Genomic DNA, 9,820 nt, shown 5'->3' on the forward strand with positions numbered 1-9,820 from the left:
GACTGCTAGTCTCTCAACTTTCTCTCACGGATGTGAGTTGCACTGAGCCATTTGTAGTGCTTTCTAATTTAACTGTTTATTTCTTGTATTATATATTTTTCTGTAAATGATTTAACAGTTCTTTTCTCGTTATATATCTAATTATCTTTATAAATAAATATATTGAATTATCAGGAATTTGGTTTTATCTCTCTAGAGAACCCTGTCTAACGCACTGCAATAAAAAGCATCCTTACCACCACCATGACATCAGATCATGGGCCTCTTTCCCTTTGATTCACTTTGACCTTGCCCCAACGCTTGAAGGTTAATACAGGGAGAAGAAGCAGGAGAAGCCAAACAGTTTACAACTCTTGTCCTAGCTCCCCAGGAGTGGCTCCTTTACAGTTCTTGTAAAAGCTATCTAATAGGAAGTGTGTCCAGGAAAACTGGGTGGGATAACAAAAAGAAGAAGGGAAGGAAGTCAAGCCAGTGTTCAAGAGAAGTTGACTGTGAGATGAAAATTCTTGCAGCAGTGATTTATTAAGCAATGCTTGCAGTAATAGCAAGCAAAGTCATATGATGACGGTGCATTTGTGTAGCTTTAACTCATCCCTACAGGTGAACAATGGAGACAAGGTGGGGCAGTCACACATTGGAGCTGTCTCCACGGGAAGCGGGAGCTGGAGTACACCTACTATTGCACTGAACAGCCATTAATGAAGCGCTGCCTCTGGTTGGCTAGAGGTCCCTTTGCTTTGGGCTGCCAATGACTAGGTTGGCGGTTTGAACCTACCCAGCTACACCACAAAAGAAAGGCTTTGTGCTCTGCTTATGTAAAGAGTATAGGCAAGAAAACCATATCGAGCTCAGTTCTACTCTATAACCCACAGGGTCACCAAGAGTCGGAAAGGACTCAATGGGTTTGGTTTGAGTGGGGGAGAAGATAAACTCCAAAGTCTTTCCCCACAACCCTGTGTGTCCTAATGAGGTCGCTGGAAGGCATTCCTCTGGCAAAGAGCTAACTGCTGACTGGGAAGAAATGGCAAACCCTGAGAATCAATGTTCATGCTCTTCAAGGAAGTTTTTCAGGGAGAAGAACTATTACCATGCCGACACACGGACCTATATAAAGACCAGAAGAACACCAGAAATGGCAAAGAAATACGGAAGTAGAAAATATCTGTCTGATTCAACTTGAATCATGACAGAATGGAGAAGCATGGTTACCAGAGTCAAGCATCAGGCAAGATGGACTGGGGATGGCTCAAGGATGTTTGTGGTGATGGGAATGTTCTTTATCTTGATTAACGTGGTTATCTGGATGCATGTTGTTAAGCACCACTGAGTCCATTCTCATTCATAGCAATCCTTTGGATACACTTATTAAAATGCACTGCACTACACATTTAAATTTTGTATATTTTATTGTATAGGAATTATACCTCAATAAAGTTGACTTAAAATACGCAATGGGAGGGCACAACATATTCTTCTAAATGGCAAAAATGAAAAAGAGAAAAGTGTGTTCTCATACATCCCGAGTGGAAGTCACGTGAAACATTTACATCCATTCATCAAGAGGCTAATACAAGACTGTTTGCAGTTGTGCTGTTCAGAACGTGAAAAGCTGAAAATAAACCAAATGGTTATTGACAAGAAAATGAATACAGGATATACTGAACTTCTGTGCAGCAATGGAATTGAATAAGGAGAAGTACATATGATAGCGTGGTGGGTTTACACACATGCTGCTGTGTGAGGAAGTCAGACATTTAAAAAAACGAACAGTCTATGCTGTGTGAGAGCATTGAAATATCGTTTGAAATTAGGAAAAGTGATGCTGTGGTATAAGGGATCAGGATAGTGTTCTTTTTTGGGGGGGGTATTAGTCATTGAAGGGTATCGTGAGGGCAATTCTGAGGAATTGTCAAGGTGCTATTTCTTGACCTTGATGTTGTTTACCCAAGTTCACTGTGTGAAAATTAACCGAGCAGTATACTTACAGCTTGCGTGTGTTACATTTGAATACAAGTTATAATGAAAACATAATATAAATTAGCATAATAATTTAATCACATAATCGAATTCTGCTTTCATGGATTCAAGATGATTTGGAGTTGTAAAAAAACTAGTGTGAATGTAGGAATTAAACAGAGTTGATTTAAAGGTGTTATTAAGACTGGATGAAATGTAAACATAGAAATATAGGATTTACATTAGTAAATCAGTACCTCATAGAAGAAGCATCCATTAAAAATTCAAGCAATGCCAGAGGGTTGATGGAATGGTATGGGGCTCCTATCTGACTTCCTCTGACTGTACAAGAAGGATGGAGGATCCAACTGCAGCCCAGCCCGAGGCTGATTTCAGTGAGGCCGCAGTGGAACACGCGTCCACACCCTGATCTTCCTCATGACACCTGACACGGCTGTCCCTCCCATGGCACTCTGCTTCTCTTCTGAGTTCAGTCATCCATTGCCATGGCCGCACAGAACTCCTCGACAACATTCCCAAGGATGGTTGTCTATTAGGAAGTCAACTGGTCCAAAATCAGGATCAGAAAGCTTAAGGATACAGTTCTTGTCAGCTATGCTGGCAGACATCTCTCCCTCTCTCTATCTCTGGTCTTCAATCTCTCAGTCATGTGACCCTGGGGTCTTTGCCTCATGCAGGCAAGTGTGACAAACCTTCTCTCAAGCTTCTGAGGCCTAAAGACACTCAGCTTTACCCATTCCATGGGCAGGAAGCCTGAACCTTTGTCTCAGGGTCTCTGAGTGGGAGTCCTCTGGTGTCCTTGTTGCTGCTGCCACTTGTCCACCCAGGGATCTTGGGCGCTCTGTGATCTGCTCTTCCCTCTTCATTATTGGTGGTTGTGAAATTTTCTATTCTTTCTCCTGAGATGGCTCACCCGATAGCCACTAGAACGGCAAAATAGATCAATCCCCGAGCTACAGTCACCTACATCTTATTTTCACGCACCTACCCAGTCATTCGGCGGGTTATAAAGACTACGGTTGCGGTCATTATTGAGTCCATTCCAGCTCGTAGTGACCCTGTGGACAACAGAACAAAACACGGCCCGGTCCTGCGCCACCCTCCCAATTGTTCTTATGTTTGAGCCCATGGCTGCAGCCACTGTGTCTGTCCACCTTGTCAGGCACCTTCCTCTTTCTTGCTGTCCCTCCACTTCACCAAGCGTGATGTCCTTCTCCAGGGCCTGGTCTCTCCTGCTAACGCGTCCAAAGTACATGAGACGAAGACTCCCCCTCCTTGACTCTAAGGAGCATTCTGGCTGTACTTCTTCCAAGAGAGACCTGCCGGTGCTTTCGGCAGCCCAGGCTACTTTCAATATTCTTCACCGGCACCATCATTGAAATGCATCGATTTTCCCCCAGTCTTCCTTAGTCTATGTCCAACGTTCCCATGCATACGAGGCTATTGAAAATACCATGGTCAGTCCAGAGATCCAGGAAACAGATTGGTGGTTGCTAGAAGGTGACGGAAGGAAGGAATGAGACCTGGCTGCTTCCGATGCTTCCACCTCAATAAGGAAAAAAGTAAAAAGAGAGCGAGGGGAAGGAAGATCGAATTCTCAGTACACTGAATGAAAAAGGTCCACACTAAGGTACGTTATTGGGACTTTTCAAGCACCAGGGATAAAGAGCATAACCTTAAGAGGAGGAAATTTCATCTATAAAGGAACAAGCCTTTGACTATAACTACTCTCTCAAGAGCACTGTAAATGCTCAACATTATGAAACGGGGGCTCCAACATGGTGAAAGGAAAATATCAACCTAGAGCTCTGTATTTCCTCAAATTGCCTCTCTGTCGATGGAAAAAAAAAAAAGCCTCACCCATACACACTCTCCCCCTGCCCCGGAAGCTACTGGAAGACATACGTAATTCAACAAATGAAGGAAAGCATTCAAAAAGAAAAGGAAATGGGCCCAGGGAACTGAGGACTCAATGGGAGAGAAAGAAAAGGGTTTAGGTAATTCCCAGGATGAGTGGAAAGTCCGCAAATAACTTCCCTGTGGCAGGCTTAGGAACCCGCTCTTCTGGCTGGAACTGAGAATGGGAGATTTTTTTTTTTTAATTTTTTATTAGGAGCTCATACAACTCTTATCACAATCCATACATACATCAGTTGTGTAAAGCACATTTGTACATTTGTTACCCTCATCATTCTCAAAAGATTTGCTCTCCACTTAAGGCCCTGGCATCAGCTCGTCATTTTTCCACCTCCTTCCCTACTCTCCCTCCCTCATGAACCCTTGATAATTAATAAATTATTTTGTCATATCTTACACTGTCCAACATTTCCCTTCACCCGTTTTCCTGTTGTCCGTCCCCCAGGGAGGAGGTTATATGTAGATCCCTGTAATCGGTTTCCCCTTTCTCCCCCACCCTCCCTCCACCCTCCAGGTATCGCCACTCTCACCGGCATGGGGAAGATGGGGAGAGGTGGAGACTGGGTTTACCTTGCAGCTAATGGAGCTTGGGAGAGCCTGGGTGATGCTAATGGTTAAGTGCTGGGCTTTGAACCAGAAAGTTAGAGGTGAAAGTGACCCCAGAGGCACCTCTGAAGAAAACCCGTGTAATCTACTTCCAAAAAACCAGCCATGGACAAGCCTGTGAAGCCCAGTTCTACTCTCACCTGCCCAGGCTGCCCACGAGTCAGGGTCAACATGAGTCGGAGTCAAGAGCCGGCGACTGGACAATGGAGCTTGAACTTGATGCATAACATTTGCTGAAGGAATGTGCTGGAGGAGTGTCACAAAATCACTCCCTGGAAGATTAAGGAAGCAGGAATTTAAGTTTTTAAAACCAGATGGCCGGAAGACCTGCTGCTACAAACAAGAGGGGGAAAGTGACTGTCAATTACTGGTCATTGACCCAGGAGACAAGATTGTTGTTGCTAGGTACCCTGGAGTTGGTTCTGACCCAGAACCACCCCTGTGCCACAGACCGAAGACCACCCAGTCCTGCAGGAGCCTCACCATCGCCCTCAGGTTCGAGCCCATTGCCGCAGCCACTCATCCCGACAGCTCATCAAGGGTCGTCCTCTCTTGCCACCCTGCACTTTACCCGCATGATGTCCTACTCCAGGGACTGGTCTCTCCTGATAACTTGTCCAGTGTACCTGAGATGAAGTCTCCCCATCTTTGTCTCTAAGGGGCATTCTGGCTGTACTCCTTCCAAGACAGGCCTGGCTGTTCTTCTGGCAGACCATGGTACTGTGAATATTCTTTGCCAGCACCACAGATCAAAGGCCTCGTTTTTTCTTCAGTCTCCCTTATTCAGTGTCCGACTTTCACACGCATAGGAGGCTATGGAAGATACCATGCCTTGAGTCAGGGGCATCTTTAGGGGCATCTTTGGCCTCAAAGTAACATCCTTGCTTTTCAACACTTTAAAGAGGTCCCATGCAGATTTATCCAGCGCCATGCGTCATTGCATCTCTTGACTGCTGCTTCCATGAGCATTGGGTGTGGATTCCAGCAAGATGAAATCCTGGACAACTTCAATCTTTCCCCATTCATTATGATGTCCCCTAATCATCCACTTGTGAGGAATTTTGTTTTCTTTATATTACGTGGTAATCCATACTGAAGGCTGTGGATGGAAGTGCAATATCAAGTAATTTCATTTTATCACAAGGATGAAAAGACAAAGCCCAGGCTGGGAGAAAACATTTTCACATTATTTCACAGAAGCAAAGATGTCTGCTTTGGGGCTTAGGGCCCTCAAACATCTTACCTTTCTTATGACATATGCTAACACGGGACTTGAAGAGCCCTGATGTCTCCATAGTCTTTGGGCTGCTCACCTCAAGACTGGCGGTTCAAATCCATCAGCCGTGCCATGGGAGAAAGATGAGGCTGTTGGCTTCTGTGAAGATTTGCAGTCTCTAAAGTCCTCTGGGTTGCTGTGGGGCAGAATCAACAGGACCACAGTGGGTTTGGTTTGCAGTTTAGCCCTTGACTTACTGGATACGGCCTCTGATGAAATAGAACCCAGGGAGGGCATTGTTTTGCTTTTCTTTTCCTCTCTGTCGTTAAACTGAGCCAATGTCATAACCTGATTTCCAGGAGCTATCAGGCCCCTCTCTGAAACCATGTCTCACCCATTCTGAGTCCTCAGAACCACTGCAGACAAGCACGATTTTGCTGGAGCAAGTGAGTCCCCCAAATTACCTTATTAGGTTTCTCGGGTGGGAAATACCTCGGTTCTTGGCTTTGCATGAGAAAGAATTCACGTGGAAGCCTGGTTTGTGATCCAAGTGGGTTTTTATAAAAGAGGGAAGACGCTTCAGGTTTTATAGTCACTGAACAAGGGCAACTCATGGTACCACACACCCACACGTGGTGGCCTGAGGCAAGGCAGAAAGGAAGAGCAAAGAAGAAAAAAAAGAGAGGGTGGTCTTGCGGTCCAGGTAGTTGAGGCCTTTGACAGGGAGGCGTGGTCAACTGTATTGGTTGATCCCATTGGCTGAATTAAGCTCACCTGGGCCTAGTTCAGGCCACCCAGGTGTACCACCCACCTGGCTCAGGCATGCCCAGTAGTCTTTATGGCTGGCTGAGGTTCACCTGATTCTTTTCCAACCTCCTGTAGGGAGCCTTCAGGCATGGAGAGGGACAAACCCTTGGCCCTGTGTCACACTACCTAACAACCATATAACTCCTCATGCTGCCTCTTTGATAAAGGGGACGAATGAATTAGCTTGCTCTTAATCAAATTACTAGCAATATAGTATAATTTAATGTGGGGGGAGGTCAGATGCGCAGGCATTTCCCCCCCTGAGGGCAATCAGTTGCCAGGCTGCACTAGCCCTACTCCTTGCTGCTAGAGACAATGGGTTACCTCTCTCTGGAGCCTAAGGCCATTAGCTTGGTTCCTGTAGGAGGGGTTTGCACCCTACTGATAATGTTCCTATGGAGACCCAGAGACCACCCCCTAGACCACCCTCTCATTACTGGGTACCCTATAGTGTAACCCCTCCCTGTGATGTATGTCTCTACCTGTAATTAGTGGGCTGGCATGCCCCCAAAAGGTATATAGGCATGGGTCAGCAATATAGAGCGCTCGGACTCGGACCACTCGGACTCTGACCTCCCTGACTCTCTTCCCCCTCTCTCTTGTTCCCTTTCCCTCCTTCCCTTCCCCCTCTCTCCACGTGGACCACCAAGCTGGGCTGAGGTGAGCAATGTTGCCATGTAACGTGTCTGACTGTATTATTGTATTATCTCTCATGCTCTCAATGACTTTAATATAATACTTATATATCTCAACCGTAAAATTGTGCATTACCGAACCCTGAAGTAGTATTATTGAGTCCGAGTAGTAGCAATAGGAGTATTAGTGGTGGGGGCTGGCCCCTCACCTCCTTCAGCGCCAATTTTTAAATTTTATACTACAATTTAATATTTTGCTTAATGGAAACCCAAAATCTAACAGTCCCCTCTCTTGCAGGAAAAATTCCTTTTATTCTTAATCAGTAGGGGTATTCTAACTCAGAAAGGTGGGAAGTAAGGCCATAAAGATAAGTAGCCAGGCCTGAAACATCCCCAGCATTTAGATCAACAATGGAGTACTATGGTGGTCTGGTAAGGCCAGGCATGGAGCATCCCATACTTCATGTTTTACAAAACAATACAGTGTAAGGCTTTAGGGGATGGTGGTCTGGTAACCTCTGGAGAAACTTAGATATAGATAATTGTTTCTTATAATCAATGCAAACTTTGCTTTTTGTCACATTGTTTGGGAATACCAATTATTTCCTGTGATCATTGTAAAATCTTTTTTTGGTCACATAGTTTGGGGTATGTTGTATGTAAGTACATATGTCTGCTGATTTCCCATTTTGAACTCATAGGTTACACATGGGGATGGTATGCTGTCCCTCATTCGAATCATCTCTTATTTAGACGAATTTGACTTAAAAAGAACCTAGAGGGTTTTTTCTTCGACAATGATTAACATAGAACTGATTCAGCTATAGGAAGAACTCTTAAGAAACAGGGAGAGAGTGTATCTGGAACAGCCGCGGAAGCTCTTACGAAAATGCCCCACCCACCCCCTGAAACAAGAGTGACGGGAACAGCGTGTCACAATCCACTTTCTCAGGAATCTGGAAGTGAACCGCAGGCTGCAAGAATGTAAGAAGTAAAACAAACCAAAAAAAATGTAAGAAGTGCTGATTCAAGAAAAGCGAATTTGGGTAACAACGGTTGGCTTTAGAACAACTTAATATGTTGCATTTCTAGTCTCTGCACCCCAACCCTGTGATTGCCTGGAAAACCAGTAGCTTGGCAACCGCAACACTTAACCCATTGTTGTCCATGAGATTCCAAGTCTTCGTATAGGACAGAGAACTGCCCCATCGTTTCCAAGGCTCTAATCTTTCTTCCAGCAGACTGCTCCATCTTCCTCCTATTGAGTCACTGACCTTTTGATCCTCACGGTGCCTGTGGGACTCCCTGCAACTGCAGGAGCTGTGAAAGACAGCAGACGCGGGAGGGGCTAGAAAGGGTTGGGAGCTTCCCTCAAAGCTTCATTCCTAGAGAATTATTCCTTGACCTGTCTTACAACACTGTAACTCCCCAGCTCTGAGAACTTATTTTTATTTGCTCTGGTTCGTAGCTTGTTCACTGTTAACAGCCGTTCCTTGGAGTTGGTCTAAAACAGTCGTTCTCAATCTTCCTACTACCACCACCCTTTAATACGGCTCCTCATGTGGTGGTGACCCCTCTCCACCATAGAATTATTTTCACGGCTACTTCATCACTGTCATTTTGCTACTGTTAGGAATCGGCCGACCCCTGTGAAAGGGTCATTCGACCCCCGGAGGGGTCTCGATCCCCAGGTTGAGAACCGTTGCTCTAAACAACCAGTGGCAACTGTTTAGTATCACAGCCGCCTGGGGCTGGGCTAAGTGTGGGGACAAACCAAAGGCCTACCAGAGGAAAACTGAGTCATGAGATTTCCCTAAGGGGCTTTGAACACTTCCATCATGTTTTGATTCTAGCAGGCAATGTAATGGTGCCCGGCTGTAGGCATGCCCACAAAAGACCCCAGAAGGTCCCAGTCTCTCCCCTCTGGCTGACCTTGAGACTTTGCTCAGGCAGGAAATAAAGACAAAGGCAGAGTTGCTAACCGGGGGAGCATTGAACGCATGCCCCAACACACGCACAGAGCCCATGGGCAAAGGCTGGGAGACTTCTAACTAATTTCACTGAGCAGAAGCCTCCGTGGTAACCCACAACACATATTGTGCGAAATGGATTCTGAAAAATGAATAAACAAGCAAGCAAACAGCATTGGCCACAACGACAACCTTGAGGGGGAGAATATATCAGATTTTCAGAATTGGCATCCTGGAGGCCCAGTGGGTAAGCACATTGTCAATGCTGTTAGCTGCCACCCGACGGACTCTGGTGTCTGACGACCTTGTAGGTTGATGGAATGCCCCGCCACCCTCACCCCCAGTCCCGGCCTAAAGGAAGCTGGAGTCAATGTCAAAGGCCAGGACTCAGGCTAGTTTTTAGCAAGAACAGAAAAATGGACTCCCCTGAACCTTGGTGTGATGACTATAAACAATTCTAGGAAATTGAGACTGGAAGTGAAAATAGGTCTGATGTGGAGCAAAAACAACAAACTGTTTCTGCGGTCCTCTGGTCTGACAGTCTCTCTCAGGTGGTTCAAAAACCAAAAACAAAGAGGAAGCTAGGGGAACCAGAAGCAAGAGGTGAAGAAAGACGGCACACGCTGGGGGAGGGGACAAAGTTGACTCCAACCCCCTCCCATACACACATGAGCGACCCACCTGCATTCTAA

The sequence above is a fragment of the Echinops telfairi genome, unplaced genomic scaffold (genome assembly GCF_000313985.2).
Source record: "Echinops telfairi isolate 266 unplaced genomic scaffold, ASM31398v2 ScPeMD7_2010;HRSCAF=2546, whole genome shotgun sequence".
NCBI classification, from domain to species: Eukaryota; Metazoa; Chordata; class Mammalia; order Afrosoricida; family Tenrecidae; genus Echinops; species Echinops telfairi.